We start from the raw sequence: 16,895 nt of genomic DNA on the forward strand, positions 1-16,895 counted from the left end.
TTTTTTTTTTTTTTTTTTTTTTTTTTTCCTGGCTAATCTTTTTTCAGGTTTATGTATTAGATCTGTTGCCCCACAGTTACTATCTTGCTTTTTCAATTAAGTGTCATTTGACAAGCAGACATTTTTAATTCCTTAAAGACCAATTTATTGATTATTTTATAGAGATCTTTTTGGGGATTTCAGAAAATGTCTACACTGCAAGGTTGCTCTTCTTATTCTAAATGCTGCATAATTTTTGTTTTTGACTTCTATGTGTGTGATCTATCTCAGATTGATATTTTTGCAAAGTAGGCGTCCAAGTCTACGGTTTTTTTCCAAATGGATATTCAATTGTTCCATCTTCATTTGTTGAAAATGCTTTTCATGTTTTTTTTTTTTTTTAATCGTCTGAGTGTATTTGTCAAAATCAATGGTATGTATGTGGCTCTGTTCCTAGACTCTCCTCTTGTTTGGGTCTGTTGGGTCTTATTAACACTACAATGTTAGGATGACAGTGCCTTTGTGGAACAAGCTTCACTGAAAGGGGAGGAGGATACTTTCTTATCAGTGTGACTGCAGATCACCATCCATCTGGCTTCCTCACAGTGGTTCACATTTCCACAAAGTGCATGACATCACTAATACATGATTCCAACATTGAATTTTATAGGTGGAATGTGTTATGCAGTTGGATGACTTCAGTTTGTTCAGATAAAAAAAAAACTGGTGGAGTGCATTCCATTTCACTGCGATTTAGGTCAGAGAATTATGCTGAAAAGAAATATGTATGAAGGCATGAGTGAGCACAGTCTACAGAGCATCTCCAAACTAGTAAATCAAAAAGGAAGATAGATTAACTGAAATTCCAACTAATTTCACACGACCGAGGCCAACCCATATTTTAAATAACAGTGCTTTGGTGTTGCTTTTTTCTTCATTGTCAGTAGAGTTTTTCTTTTTTCCTTTCCTATAAAATACATCCTCCCAAAAGGTACACAGCATAGAGTATATTTCTGGAGAACAGAATTATTTTACAAAAAGAACAAAGATGTAGAAGAAATCCTATATAAGTTTTATTACTGAAAATGAAGACATTTTCAGAAGAAGGATAATTACAAATAAAAAAGATCATCCTGCTGTGTCCTGGGGAATGAGGATCTGTCCATCAGTGCAGGCTCTGCCTCTGTGTCACCAAAGGCATCTCAGGGACTAGGGTGGAACATTCATTCTCTTTAACTGGACCACCCATCAGGAATATGGGGAAGCAAGACCTGTAAGATTTTTCACCCCAAAGAAGCCATGATCTACTCTATCTTGTATGGATGAGCTGCACCCATTGTAGACAAAGTGAAATTAACTAATTCTTTGGTTTGGCTCTGGAAAATCCACTAAAGACTCAAGTATTAAAATCTTGTTCCTAAGCTTGGTGGTCTTGGCAAATGGTGGAAACCTTTAGGAGTTGGGGCCTAGGGAGAGGTCTTGGGTCATTATTCTTGAAATGGATGATGGGATCCCAACCTCTTCCTTTGTTTGTTCCTTTCCTGGCTGCCATGAGGTGATAAATTGGCCTCCACTTCAGCTGCTTGTGCCACAAGATGCTGTGTCTCCACAGACCCAGGGCAGTGGAACCAATTGGTCATGTACTGAAATCTCCAAAACTGTGAGCCAGCTGAAGCTGACTAACTCAGCCAGGAACACTGATATCCCTGGTGTCATCTCTTCAGTGTGACAGGATACTGAGTACCACCTTTGTAAAGTCTATCCTTGTTTGTATTTTTAACAATAGAAATAAATCTGAATTCCTGCTTACCTTTTGTGGGAGGGATACTGAAAACTAGAAAACCTTCTTTAATCTGTAGATTTTGCAGAATGCCATCAAGATATTGGGTGGGATGTTCCTGTCACTGCCCTCTGGACTCTTGTAGTTCTTTTCCACTAATCTGTTAGGATTCTGGGTCATTTATTTCTATTACAGAACATTTCTGGGACATTAATTTAAGAGACTTCTGTATAATTGAGTACAGCAATTGCTTGTGTAGGCTTGACTCAAACTTTATGATAAAAAAAACATTCATCATATTCCTTTCCATGTAAGAGGAATTTAAGCTCTCCTCTTCATGAGAAGACCTGTCTGCAAAGGAATTAAAATAGCTTCTCCCCGAATGGGAGCACTGACTTGGCAAAGATCATGAGCAGTCATTCAAGAGGAATGCAATTGAATAATTGAAATTTAAATGAGCTTGTAATCTGACTTTGAAAATAAAGGAAAAGAGATACCCAAGAAAGTTTCTTCCAGGTGAAGAAATATCCTTCAAGTCACTTCCAGTTTCAAGGCTCATATCATACACATGATAAAAGTAATATAGCAATAAAACTTATCTTTCCATTTGCTTGTTCTCCCCGATACACTGAGAGCTGTGCTTAGAAAAGGTGCCCTACATAGGGAAAACTCACATCTTCAAAAACGACTTTCAAATATCACCAGAGATTTACAGTCTGTTCCAGCAATGTTTGGAGCAATTGCCTTTTTTTATGTTGTGTCCATAAAGCATATATTATTAACCCAAGGAAGATCACTAAATAAGTGACACAGATTTCCTTCTTTATTTAGAAACTATTCTGAGGTTCATACTTTCAAAGGATCCTTTCTCTTTGAATAACTTCTTCCTCATTCTCCAAGGACACAATATTATTCTTGTTAAAAACACCAAGTGATAAATGTTACAGGTGATTCACGTTCCCAAAATGAAAACATTCCTATGGTTATTGTCACTGCCTTTAATAGATTTATTAATAGAATTATATGGTAAGAATTGTTTCTTTGCTGTAGAAGAACACAGAATTGCCATATATATTATTATTTGTATATAGAGAAAAAATAAGGATTCTAAATAAAGTCACAATTTTGAAAAAAAAAATAAAATGAAACTGGTGGGTGATTATTTTCAGTGTAAAAAAGATGCCTAGGCTTTACAGGTAATTCCGTACTTACCTGATACAGATGGAGCAGAGCTCAATTTGCTTGAAGGCAGATTTCTGTTAAACAATTCCCATTTGCTCATTATTTCTATTGTGGAATTTTAAGAATTGATCTCTAGATATAATTAAATTAACCATAAGACATATACATGTAAAGAGAGATAACTTTCTGATATTTGAAACCTGTTGAACCATAATGTATTAATGACACTGAGCTATGATTCACAAGATTTTTAAAACTGTGGAAGAAAGACTATATTCAGTATAGGTTGACATGCTGAAATACGATTCCTTTGCTTTACCTTATTTTAAACCCAGTTCCCACCATGCCAGTAACAAACCAGAAATCTTCAAAATGTGCCAAGATTCCAGTCCATCTTGAAATCACACTAATGTTTCTAACTTTATATCCAAAGAAATTATTTTCTATTTATTTTCTCTATCACTTAAACTTACTGGCTTCTTTCCAGACACTTAAATCTACAGATATTCCAAGTGTATTAGAATATCTTTAGATAAAAAGACAGGATTGTTCAAATAACTAAAGGATGACATATCTGAGGCTTATTTAGCAATGAGCCCTTGCACCAGTGCCAACAGAGGCTTGTCCTAATGTCTGATAATAATTAGCAAATTGGCCGACAATTCCAAGCTGAGCTTTTGGTTTCCAACCTAGTGGTTTGACTGATAGCTGGGAATGGTTAGCCCATCAAAATCCTGTTTGCAAGAGCTGACACTTACATAGGGGTTAACAAAGCCAAGCTGCACTGTGTAGGCTGGCAGCAGGCCAGAGCAGGGCATGAGGCTGCAAGAATCTCTAGGCCTGAGACTTTGAAAGGCTACTTATTAAAAACTTGCCACCTGCAAGCTGGAGTTGTAGCTCTGTGGTAGAGCACATGCTTAGCATTCATGGAGCCCCAGTTTCCATACCTACCACCAGAAGGAGAAAAAAAAAAATGTCACCTACAGTTTTTATTTCTTTGTCTTGATTAGAAGTGAAGGAAAAAGTTATGAAGTTTTTATAAATAATTTATGTTCAACGTTAGCAATAACAGAGTAGAAAAGTGAAACAGATTTGACAAATTAGCCATCATTACCATGCGGAGATAAAACCTATCCACCTTTTCTATGTATGTATTCACAGACATATATATGTATATGCAGAGGATTTTAACAAAATTGAAGTCTAGTATACACATTGATATATGACTGTCTCCTAATATCTTATTTCCATTGAATAAGTATTGGTCTATAATATCACTTAAATAATTTTAATGTTCACTTAATTTTATTTATATCTTGTTATAATTATCAACTGATTATTGGTAAAGGTTAAAAATTTATTTCCTGTACAAAAAAAAAAAACTATGATAAATACCCTTTTCTGTTTTTTTGTTTGTTTTTGTATGCAGCCTGAATTATTTCTCTAAGATGATTGTCCGAATGGCTAGGGCAATATATGATTATCTGGATTGTGCTAAGAGTTTGATTATTGTATATTTATACAGCATACTTCTTTTTCTGAGAGGAGTCAGTTTTTCTGACAATATTATTATTTGGCCTGAATATTTCCCTTTTTCCAGCAGCCATCAGGAGAGCTTTGATGAGGTTTAGGAAGTGGTTGGCACCCCATAAGTGCTCTCTGTGTCTTAAAACTCATTTAATTCACATAAGTCATTAATTCACAGAATTCATGCTAGAGAGATGAGAAGATAGAAGTATAAGATGTTAAGCAGTTTACCCTAGGTTACCATCTAGAAAGAAGCTAGACTGGGATAAAAATGTAATTAGATAGAAGGAGAGAAGAATATGGTGATTCTATTCTAGCAATGTAATTTCTCCCAAGGAATATCATTGAATATTCCTGTGAAGTTTTGATATGACCCTTTTCAAGACAACCATCCTGTAGCCTCTGTTAACTTAGAACTTTCAAAAAAGACCTTAGATGAATTTCATAACAAATGATGCTCTTTAATTACATATTTGTTTTGATACGGGTCTAGTCATTCAAACTTCCTCATGTTAAACATAATTATGCACACTTATGTCATGCATACTTGAAGTTTCCCATGAAGCTTTTTTCTTAAAATAGCAGCATGTATTTATTACTCATGCAAGATTATATGCTGTGATTGTGGGCAAGAAGTACAGAAATGCATTCAAGAGCTGGCGCTGATGCTATGGGGTTATTTAAAGTGAGAGGAACCTTCATGTAACTGAAATGTTTGGGGATTGCACTTTAGGATGCAGAGCTAAAATTTAGGGCATTTGCTCATGTATTCTATTTCACTATCCTGTGGTCAATATAGAAAGTCCAACACTAGGTTCTGTAGAGAAGACAGAGATTTTCCATGAAGTTAGTGCTTTCATATCCTAGAAGATGTGTTATAGTTTAGATGTGAGGTGTCCCTCAAAAGCTCACGTGTGAGACAGTAGAAGTGTTTAGAGATGGAGTGATTGGGTTATGAGAGCATTAACATAATAAGTGAATTAATCCCTTGTTAGGGATTAACTGAGTGGTAACTGAAGGCAAGTAGGGTGTGTCTCAAGGGGGAGGTGGGCATTGGGAATATGCCTTTGGGGTATATTTTGTGACTGGTGAGTGGAGTCTCTCTCTGCTTCCTGATCATATTCTGAGTTGCTTTCTTCTACCATACTCTTCCACTATGATTTCACTTTGAGCCCAGAGGAATGTAAGCTGCCATCTGTGGACTAAGACCTCTGAAACCATGAGCTTCAAAGTAAACTTTTCCTCCTCTAATTGTTTGTGTCAGGTCTTTTAGTCACAGCAGTGAAAAAGCTGACTAAACCAAAATGCCTCTTAACTTCCAAAAACATGATAGGATTTGAGGACAGAGGGAAGCTAAAAGCTCAGTATAACTCCTACAACCTAATTCAGAACTCTTATTAGATAATAGTGTTTACTTATTATTATATGGCCTTGCCTTATTAGATTATTGTATCAATTGTGATTTTATTACATTAAAATTATTTCATAATCTCTATTATGCCGTTGGGATGATTAATTTTATGTGTGTGTGTACAAACAAACATGATGTCAGTGAAAAGAGGAACCAAGTAGGCTCAAGCTATGCACATCTGTAAAATTTTTAAGAATTTTACCAACTAACAGCCTGACTATTCTTAGATGTAGTGCTGGAGGTTCTCAGACAGCCCAAGGTAGCCAGGGCTTCTGTACCTTCATAGGATTGCAACCACAGCTGTTTGGAGCAGGCCTCTGTTCCCCTCCTGAGCCTGCTAGCTTCTTCTTCAATTCACAGCCCCTCCCTGCCACCTCCTTCCCCACCCTCCCATCTCTCTTCTCCAGTACTGCTAAAATGAAAAAAAAAAAAAAAAAAAAAAAANCCTCAGAATAGTTTCTAAATAAAGAAGGAAATCTGTGTCACTTATTTAGTGATCTTCCTTGGGTTAATAATATATGCTTTATGGACACAACATAAAAAAAGGCTAGTCTTTGAGAGGGCACTGTAAGATGCATAACTGGCTTCTAACCCCTACTCCCCAGTGCTGGTGTGCTTGGGTAGCCCAACAGGGTGATTGTTCAAACATGATCATCCTTCCCAGCTGGTGGATTTCCAGGAAGCTCCAAGAGCACACCCATGTGGTGCAGTGCACTGGTACCCAAGGGCTTTCTGGGGACCTGCTTGGGCTGTGGGGTCCACCTCTGGTGAGCAGTGTTGGATACTGGGTACCTGTGAAAGGAATAGGGAGCCAAAGCCATGCATGGAATTGGGGGCAGCTGGAGTGATTTCTAGCAGTCTGTCCAGTCTTTCACAGCCCAAGCATGTTACAGCTGGGCTGAGCACCCAGCATGGCAGACTCTCCAAAAAGAAGAAAAGCTGCTGTTTGGGTGTTAAGAACAGAAAAGGAAGGGCTGGACACTTGCCCACTGATTGTCCTATTTCTGGTAGCCTGAGAGCCTCAGTCCAGGTATCTTTTCTCCTCCGTGGCTGGGGGTGTTCAGTGAGCTGGGGGAGCTGGTTCTTAGTCTGTCTGCCAAGCTCCAGTTCCTAGGATGGAAATGCTCTTCATTTGGGTCTCACCCCATGCTTGATGTAGGCTGGGACCCTGGCTCATCCTGGACCAGGGCTCAGCTGCTGGTCTCTCCTCCTCCTGTCTCCTACAGAGCTGGGGGTGCAGAACAGGACTTGAACCCCCCCGCCGTAACATGGCATGTGGAGACACAGCACCCTTGAGTGACTGGCTTGTGATTTGGCCTCCCTCTTGGTGCCAGGTGCTGTTCATCAGAGAAGAAAGTACACTCAGCCCTCTCTCAACAAGGAGTTTGAATAATCTGAAACCAAAGGACAGCCTGAATATTCTGATTGCAAAGATAACTCTGAGTCCTGTTTTTTTTCCCCCCTTTCCTTTTATGGGGGTGGATACCAGAAGCACTTAACCACTGAGCCAACCCCAGTCCTTTTTATATTTTATTTTGAGACAGGGCTCACTGAGTTGCTTAGGGTCTCACTAAGTTCCTGAGGCTGTTTTTGACCTTTTGATTTCCTGCCTCGGCCTCCTGAGGTCGTGGAATTACCCATGCTTGCCTTGAGCCCTGGTTTTTAAAGTCATCATTTTTAGTATTTGAGCCCTAATTTTTTCTTCCTAAGGGAAGAAAACTAAGAGAATTCCTCATGGAAATTCTCCAAACCTAGCCACTTGCTTTTTCTGTCCGCATTCTCCCAGGTTGGGAAAATCCAAACAGAACTTGAGGAAATCCATGCATCAGGGCAGATGGTGTCTGTGGAGAGGCTTCTCCTCTCCTTGTGCAGCAGGTATAAAATATATATGTTCTTTCTCATCCTCTGTTTGAGGCAGGCAGGGGACAGTTTCATCTGGGAAGATAATGGGAGTCTATCACTAGGAAGAAGGAGATCTTGAAGGAATCAGTTGGATTAGAGACTGGACTTCCAAAGGAAGCCACTCTTTCCCTTCTCTTGCATATGCTGTTGGGTCATCTCCCTCCAACTTTATCCTCTGGTCCCAGTGGCCTCTCTGTGACCTTCATAACTCGAAGGTCACTACCCCCAGGCCAAAGGAAGCAGGAAAGCCCACCTTCAGCCCAGTCCTACCCTCTGCCCCGCTCAAGTGCCATCATGGCATCCTGCAGTACACTGCAATTTACCCACCCAGTCATTATTGGTTATTTTTGCTAATAATCATTTAATGAGCATCTCGCCCTCTAGGAGTCAAAATGCTTTGCTTCCTGGTAGCAGTATTTTCAAGGTGCAGCACAAATCCTTGCCTCCAGTAGATGCCCCTGACTGCTATTGCTGGAGTGAAGGAATGATTTTCAGCATCACGATAGCTGACTGAAGTTCAAAGACAGGATTCCCAAGATTGTGTGTGTGTGTGTGTGTGTGTGTGTGTGTGTGTGTGTATGTAGGCTCTTCCAGCAGAGTGGCCATAGAGAGCACCAGTGAACTGTTACTTTTCAAACCAAACATTGAATCAGAATATATTGGAGGTTGAGATGTAAGGACAGTTGCTCCCTTCCCTCTGAAAGTGTCTGTTTAATGTCTTATATAAAACAAGCATGAAACAAATTAATCAAACAGCTTTTTAGTGCCTATTTTGAGCTAGCAGTCTGTTAAATGAAGAGGAAGGCAGAAGCTGTTAGATGTTTCCTAGATAAATGCCTAGAAGTGTTACTAGTCGGGATCCCGACAGCCTCCAGGGAGCCCTGCCTCAGGCCAAATCCCTGAACCTGGTACCTCCTGGAGTTTTCCCTCCTGATAGTGGTGATTGTGCTTTGATAATCCACACTCGTGATGCTTCCTGTAGCCCATGTGGCAGTTGCTTTCTCTGACAGACTTGTCTCCATCCTGTTGTCCTGAGTTGGTGTGTATGTCTGCATTCCTACAGTTTTTCAGTCTCAAATGTGTGGGCTGTGAATGTCTATGCTTTCCCTTGAAGTTCATGGGTCATATCACTCTTTTCACTGATTTAAATCCCAATGAGTTTTTGATACACAAAGATGGAAAGATGAACTGCCTCTAGGTCAATATTCATTTTCCACGGCTACCGACTTCTCCCCAGGAGTATTTGGTTTCTTAGAACAAATCATGATGCGTGGGGAGCAGGCTAGCTTTTTGTAAAAGGTTTCAGCTGACAATCAAAAGAAAACAAACCTATCTGTAGGTGAGAGATTTGCATTTCATCATTGGATTAAAACTGGATTGGGAGGACATACCAGTGTCTAGTAATTATGAAAAATGAATTGAACAGATTAACAGATTCACTTCGTATCAGCCCAGATGGACAGATAATTCTGTAGAACATAGAAGGGAAAAAAATGACCTTTTGGGAAAACAAATAGATAAACAAATTGCATTGCCAAAAGTTGCACTTGACTAGCTGACTTCTCTCCCTTTTTTACATAAATTTGTCATTTAGAGTTTAACCCAACTTCTCCTTACAAACATTTTCCATTTTATATTCCACGCAAAACCTTTTTGAAATGTATATAATTTAGTCTGTATTATAAATCATTAATGAAATATAATTACATGTCTGTCCTTTCCTGAATATTTCTTTTAAGATCTGTTCGTGTAGAATCAAGAGAAATTAGTGACTATTACATATCTGAGCAGAAGCAGGGGAAATGACTTGCCCTGATACCATGACTACCAGGGATGGTCCTGTGTGGTAAATCAAGCCTACCATTAGCTTGTCACCATTTATCACTTCTGAGTGGTGTTTCTGACCAAACTGGACAACTGAGGAGCATTCAAACATTTTGTCTGAGTATTGCAACACTGGAAAGGAAGTTAGACAATGTGGAGTTGTGAGAAGACTACTCTTATGAAAAATTGCCGAATTCAGAACTCAGAATCAAACCACCCTGTGCAAAGTGCTCAGAGCTCATTGACAGTAGTCCTTCCAGTCAGCTCCAGACACAGTGGTGTTCACTCACTTGCCCAAGGTCACATAGTGATCGAGTGAGTGGAGGATCTGGAACTTAAACCCAAGAAGTCTGGTTATTAGAAAGCATGCTTTTCCCCTCTGCATCAAACTGCCCCTTATAATATTTGGCTTCTAGAACTAGTTTTTCCATTAAATTGTACAGTGGAAAAATCCTTTTGTTGTTGGTGGTGGTCTTTTTCAGTGACTCCTGAGATCCATTTCCATCCTTTGCAGCTCCAAATTATTATTAGTCACTGTAATCAAGATTATGATTTTTTGACACCTCGATTAGCATTTTTCCACTGTGGATGGAAATATGCATGCTATTTTAAACTATATTGAAGAGAGATTAATTACCACTTTATAACACATAAGTCACACATTGCTAATCAGGGTAAATGAGGTGAGACTTGGATTTTATGGCACTTTCACTATTATTTTCGTCATATTGATTCGGTGATTTATTGTTCAGTGCTGGAATCGGTTAGTTAAGCATAAGTGAGCAGGAAGTCCTGTCCTGTACATTGATTTAACCACTCTTTGTTTCTCTAGATTGGGGGGAAAGTAATGTAATTTAAAAATTGCTTACAGTTTAGAAGGTGACACATTCATCCTGAAAATGACAGGAAATCAAGATGTTTTTGTCTGTGGGGTTTAATTATTAAAATTTAATTTGCTCCTATGCTTTGCTTCAGTAGCTCTGTGCTAGCAAACTAGCTATAATTAGATTAGCAGCCTGCTAAGCGCTGGTGACAGCCTGTGCCTCAGAGAGCATGTGCTGGATTCTGCATGTGCCTTATCCTCATTGGTGGTTGGTGTTGCTGCTCGCCCGTTCGATAGGTTTCCACAGTAATCTTTATGCTGCATTAGAGACATAGATACAGAGGTACTGTACTGTGTTCTTACAACGGCAAGGTGCTCGGCTGGTAACCTTAAAGAAGGAGTAAGGCACGGAAGAGCAGGCGTTCCCCTTTGTTGTAGAGCATCGGTGGTTAAGGACCTCCAGCTGCAGGAGGTCAGCGAGCAAGTCGCAGTTCATGGTAATTACTCTAAGTCTTTCTCTCTTATGAAAAACACAGCCATGCATGAAATGAGGCATGTTCGTCATGCCATGTATTTAATTTGATATTGCTTTGTTGATACTGTGTGTACTCCTGCATTTCATACAAAAAAATAACATTCTCCTGCAGAAGGCTTGCCTGGTAAACAGCCACCCTGTTCACAAAAGACTGTTGTTTTTACCTGGATTCAAGGGTGCATGTGCTTGGGAGTGATTCTTATTGGTCCTCTTCTGTTTTGGAAAGCCCGATGCTGCATGGATTCGGGTGTCTTTGTGGGTGGGTTTCAGGACTCAGTGGACTTTGTTTGCATTGAGTCCAGACTCTCCTGAATAATGAGTGATCAAGGAAAATTTAGTGAAACAATTTAATTAGGACAGGGCAGTGATGCTCCTGATTCCATGCTGGGTCTCAGCAGAAGTAATGTGCTATTGTTTCTTCAAAGATGCGTGAAGCCTTCATTTTGGATGGTTTTCTTTGTCTCACCTTTTGTAGTTTTCATGAAGCTTTTTTAATACAGGAAATGTTAACATTGCTCATTCTGCCAAAATATATGTGGGTATGTATTCAGCTGTACCTGGAGGAGAAATTTTTGACTCCTGGCTTTGTTTAAGAGAGACGCTGTTTTTGTAGTTGACATGTCATCTCATAGGAAGGTGGGGTTCTTGCCACTTACTTTGATGACTGTCTGACGGTATTTTTTATTTCTACTAATGGTTACCTGGATTATTTTCCAAATTGAACAATAATCTTAAATTCTTTAATAAAGGTGGTGCATTCTGAAGGAAAAATATTTTAAGCCCGCAAGGCTGAGGTTCAAAAATACAAACAAATGCAACGTGAGTTGGTGCTTCTCAGTGTACCTCCTATTTTATGCCCTGAGGACCCCTGCTTCCGTTCAGTCTTCAAACTTAAAAATTAATGTCCTCCCCCTATCAGACTGTGGAGTCCACAGAAACTTGGGCACTGACTCACCAGTCACTGGGCTGGCGGGCTGCCACCATGCGTCTGCTCTCAGTGGAGAGTCCTCCTGGCTCCCGAAAGCCTTCAAGAATTATTTCCAAGCTCCTGAAAAGCCAAGCATTGCCACTTTCATATTTTGTGAAGATAACTGCTCTGATCTAGAGCTGTATCCTGGTTGGAGGGAGTCAGTTTATTCTTGGGCAGAGGAAGACTTGAGATCGATCACTCACTATGCCTCACCACTGCACTCCCTCGTCCATCCTGGGGGTTAAAAAAAAATCAGCCAGAGTCTTGAGTTTACTGAGATGATAGTGTTAAGGGGGAAAACCAAGGAATATTATCAAAGTCTGCCATGGGCTGTCAGGGAGTAAGGAGCATAATAAGAAAGTTTGGTGGCTGTTGGTGGCCGTACAGGCTCTCTGTGACTTGAACTGGTCGGTGGCTTCTTAGGCACCTTGGTTGGTGAAATGAACAGGAGAACAGTCTTTCCACTTTGTATTCCATCCCCTGGATACAAACCAGGCCTTGTTCCCCTGACAGACTGAGCACACCCCGAGTGAGAACACTAGGTTCTGCTGGAACAGCTTTTCTTGTCCTCAAAGTCCAGGCTCCTCCACTGTGTCACTGCATCGTTCTTTGCCTAACAGTGTCCCTCCAGTGACTGTGGGAAAACACCTTTCTGCCTTTTGACACTTGGGCTCTGTCCCTTGTTTTGGGAAAGATAAATTGATGCAATTCGGTAATATCCTTTCTCCTCCTTTTTCAGTTTCCCAAAGTACTTCCTAAATTGTCTGGGTCTTAGAGAGTTTCAAAGAAATAGGCTACTGTAAGAGTAGATTCTGTTGTCCTTTCTTTTAGCCACGGCTGAAATGTTGGGTGAACATAAACATCTGATGGCCTTCCTTTTGTGAGTAGAGCCACTGTATCATTGAACTAGGTGGGAAACAGGTCTCACTGAGGTCCATTCTCAAGGCTGTGCCTTAAGGAATTTTTGTGTCTGAGGGACTTCTTAAAAATTTACATATAAATTATGTAATTCACAGACATGCCTATATCCTGAACTATATGACACCCCAAAGGACCTTTTAATCTGATCCAGAGGAGCATTTTAATAACAGGACTGTTATTAATGATTTTGCAGAGTAACCAAAATAGGCACATTTATCTTCAGTTGCATCACAGTTATTTTTTTTTCTTACTGAATTAAGGGAAATCCTTACATATTCCTAAGACAAGAAAATAAAAATAAATTTCTTGACATTTTATAGTTTTGTTCTGTCCCCTTCTTCTAATTCCATAACCCATTACTGATGAGAAAATGACATTTCTCATGCAGCAAAAAAAAAAAAATAGATCTAACAGCCTGAACATAAACATTTAATATTTTTAAAAATTTATGCCTTTTCTCTCATACAATACTTCTTTTTCTCCTAGGGGCTTCTAATCACAGCAGACCAGATAATCAGTTTAAAACGGAAACTTATCCTATGTAGAATATGATGTGCCACAAAGCAGTAGGTTCAAGAGGATCTGAAAAATAATTGTAAAAAGATAAGCAGTGGACTGTACAAGCTGTTGGACATGGGTCCTAGTGGCTTCGTGGCTGGCTACTGGCTATGATCTGAGAGAGATCTGTCATTAGCAATTGATGAGTATTTTAGTGTTGACCCTCCTAAAGTTATCTGGACTAGAAAAATATTTAAAAGGATAGTAGGTCGCTCATCTGAATGTAGTCTTTTTATTCTTTCATTATTTTATTCTGTAATTATGGGGACCTGCTATGAGCTAGGCTACAAGTTTAGCTTTATTGAGAGAAGATAGAAGGCACATCCTATCCTGTAAGAAGCACTTACTGAGCAGGAAAGACAGCTAAATAATTAATAATAGGGGAGGAGGAGCAGATATAGGTACCTGGTTTGGTGATAGCAAGGTATGATGAGCAGAAAGAGAATGGGAGCTGGGGCAGGGTGGTGCACACCTAATCCCAGCAGCTCAGGAGGCAGGAGGATCTCGAGTTCAAAGCCAGCCTCAGCAAAAGCAAGGCAGTAAGCAACTGTAAGTGAGAGCCTATCTCTAAATGAAATACAAAATAGGGCTGGGGATGTGGCTCGTGGCCAAGTGCCTCTCAGTTCAATCCCCAGTCCCACCCCCCACAATAAAAAGAGGATGGGGGTGGGTACCAGAGAAGCCTTCAGGAGGAGCGAGATGGGATTTCTTGACACCACACCCACTTCTGTTAATGTTCAATAGAGGCTGGATCTGTCACATACTTTGGCGTGTCACCATGTCATCTTATGTCAGATATATATAATAAATGCAAAGAACCATTTATTTTCTTCCCCTTACTAACTTTTCTCAGAATCCACATAAGATTGTTATCTGGAGATGTTTTTATGTTTGATATATTTACATGCCTGAGATTTGAAATTCTAAAAAAAAAAAAAAAAAGGTACCAATAATTTAGAAATGCATCTTAGAGGAATAACAGAACACTTTCATTACTGCTCTATTCCAAGTACATTGATGATTACTTTTGGAACTGTTGCATTTCCAAGAATTAAGATTTTTCTCTTAGACGCCTGTAGACCCTTGAAAGTCAATTATTTCGATGAATGTGCTTATTAAATGCAAGCTGGACTTGGATTGTAGCATTTTACCCCACCACTTCTGATTTTTGTATACATTTAGAGAATAATTTATAGAAAGTTTTAGATAATTTCTTATCTATTGAGTTTGGGTATCTTTTAAATCTTGCTGAATTTAGAGGGGGAGTCCACTTTAAGGGTCACTCATCTTCACTAGTTCTTGCCACCAGTAAAATCTCCAATGAGAAGAGTGTGTTTCCACTTCCATGGGACCTGCAGTCAGGGAACCTTCCTAAATCTCTCCTGCTTCACCCTCTCCTCCTTCTCCACACTTAACTCTGTGGAAGCTTTGCTTTCCCAGGTCCTCACCCCGCCCTGCTCGCCCAGCTGGATGAGTTAGCAGGATTCCTCCCAGCCTGCCCCCCAGCCACTGGCTTCAGCTGTCAGCAGCTCTCTGACCCTCCTGACCTCTGCAAACAGCACCCTCCTATAGTCCTCCTGTCTCTGATGGCTCCTCCCCAGGCTCCTCCTTTGCGGCTGCCTTCTAAGTAGACCCTTGCCAAGAGCTGGCTTTCACCAGCTTCCTGTCCACACCACCTGTTTTCCACTGGTTTCTCATCCACAGCCACACAGTACCCACCATTCTCCTCCTCTCACTCCTTGACAGCCAGGCCGGTCTGCCTCAGGGCCCTGGCTGGTCCTCTTCCTGGAATGTGCTTCCTCCAAAGCCCATGGCCTATTCCCATACTGCCTTCAGGATTATGGGAAATGGAGCCACGTCAGTCAGTGGGACATTCTGAGGTCATATCTATTGTTTTTATTTATTTTTTTTTTTGGTCTCTACTTTCTGGGATATAAATTCCATGAGATCAGAGATTTTTTTTTGCCTTAACCCCCAGAGCTTTGAAAAATACCTGATCCATAGGAAATGGCTCAGTCAGTGTTCATTGAACGAATGAAGGAAGGAACACATGATTTCTGACATCCGAGTGCTAGAGTACTCTTGTAGCAATCAAGATCTCTGCCCTAGCCAAATGATTATTGGTGAGCTCCTCACCTGGAGGGCCTTAGTCTCCTGCGCTGTAGATGGAGGGCGAGTGCAGTTCAGTCCTAAGGCCCTCTAAGATGCTAACACTCTTATCAGTTCCAGAAATGAGGTAATGTCCTACAAAATGTTACTTATGGGACTTCTCACAACTCATTGCTACATTTTTCTTTTTATATAATTGCTATCTATAGTTAAACAAAAGGAGCGATTGAAATGAGCCAATGTTTACGTTCTAGATGAAATATGTGAAATCTAATGCATTTGGGTTTACTGACATCTGCTACCTGTTTTTTTAAAAATGAATTAGCCAATTTTTAATGGAATTTTTATTTTCTGTTCTAAATGCATTTAATAGTCTGCCTATTTTTGTCAAATAAAAAAGAACATTTATCTTCTTTGCCTGTGTTTTTAGTTATTTCCTGCTACAGAGAGCACTTGGAGAAAGGAAGTCTTCCTATGACCTCTGCCTACCGCCCATAAAATACTCATTTCTGTTTTAGGTAAGTGTATTGCTTTGCTTTGATACATACTGAGCAGAAGGTATTGATTTCTTTCTGAAAACTCATGTCATTATTATATTAAGACAAAGACTCTGAGGTTTCAGATATTTTGCTATCTGGAAAAAAAATGGAAAAAAATAAAGAAACCAAAACAAAACATATATACAGGAATCCCAAACCTTGAGGTCCCTGCCAGTAACAAAATACTATGATGGATTTGCTTTTCCAAGGCTTTCTGTGTATCTGTTAGTAGTTACAGTTTGTTCAATGCATTGTAGTATGTAGTACGCAATCCCCTTTTGTGCGCGTGGATTTAAAGACAGCTTTAAAAATGAACATCCTTACACCTAAATAGGTGCACTGTCTGTGGTGAGGGAATAAGATGGTGGGGTGCAGTCAGCAGCAACAGCACTGTGAATTAGTAGGGGGGAGAGGTGGAATGGAGAGGGCGGAACCTAGATACCAACCCAGTGGATGAGATAGACAGGGCAGGCCAGGTGTGCTCGGCTGGCCAGGCAGGAAGACCTGGAAATGGATAAGGTACTTTTCCCCATGACCACCCATTCCTAGAATTACTTTTCGGTCTCTAATCAATCAAGACACACCAGAAATATCCTCTCTTCCTATGGCCAGGCCCCCTTTTTTTTTTTATAGAGAAGCTGAAGAGGTGGATGAACAGTGGTCAAGGTACAGGTGGTTTCCCCCTCATATGGAGGGATCAAGAGCTCAGTACCACCACATGAGGAGGTTGGGAAAGCTTAGGAAAATGGGAGCCAGCTCCTCCGTGAGTGAGAAGTGGTAAAGAGCAATCCTCATGAGAAGAGTCTCAACCTGGATGACCACACTTGATGGACAG

The 16,895-nt window shown here is 40.1% G+C and overlaps 1 protein-coding gene across 9 annotated transcripts in view; it reads left to right on the top strand.

The window, feature by feature from the left end:
• Positions 1–16,895, top strand: part of Fam110b (family with sequence similarity 110 member B) — a 135,018-nt gene that overhangs the window by 33,092 nt on the left and 85,031 nt on the right. For 6 of the 9 annotated variants that reach the window (XR_007340544.1, XR_007340543.1, XR_007340545.1 and 3 more), the window contains exon 3: positions 15,952–16,039. The exons of 1 other annotated variant lie outside the window; for it this stretch is intronic. The gene's annotated coding sequence lies outside the window, so the exon portion shown is untranslated. Of the gene's footprint in view, positions 1–10,711; positions 10,926–15,951; positions 16,040–16,895 lie in introns of those variants that run through there. 2 more of the 9 variants (XM_048782932.1, XM_048782931.1) reach the window with 1 other exon arrangement.

The sequence above is a fragment of the Marmota marmota genome, unplaced genomic scaffold (genome assembly GCF_001458135.2).
Source record: "Marmota marmota marmota unplaced genomic scaffold, marMar, whole genome shotgun sequence".
Classification (NCBI taxonomy): Eukaryota; Metazoa; Chordata; class Mammalia; order Rodentia; family Sciuridae; genus Marmota; species Marmota marmota.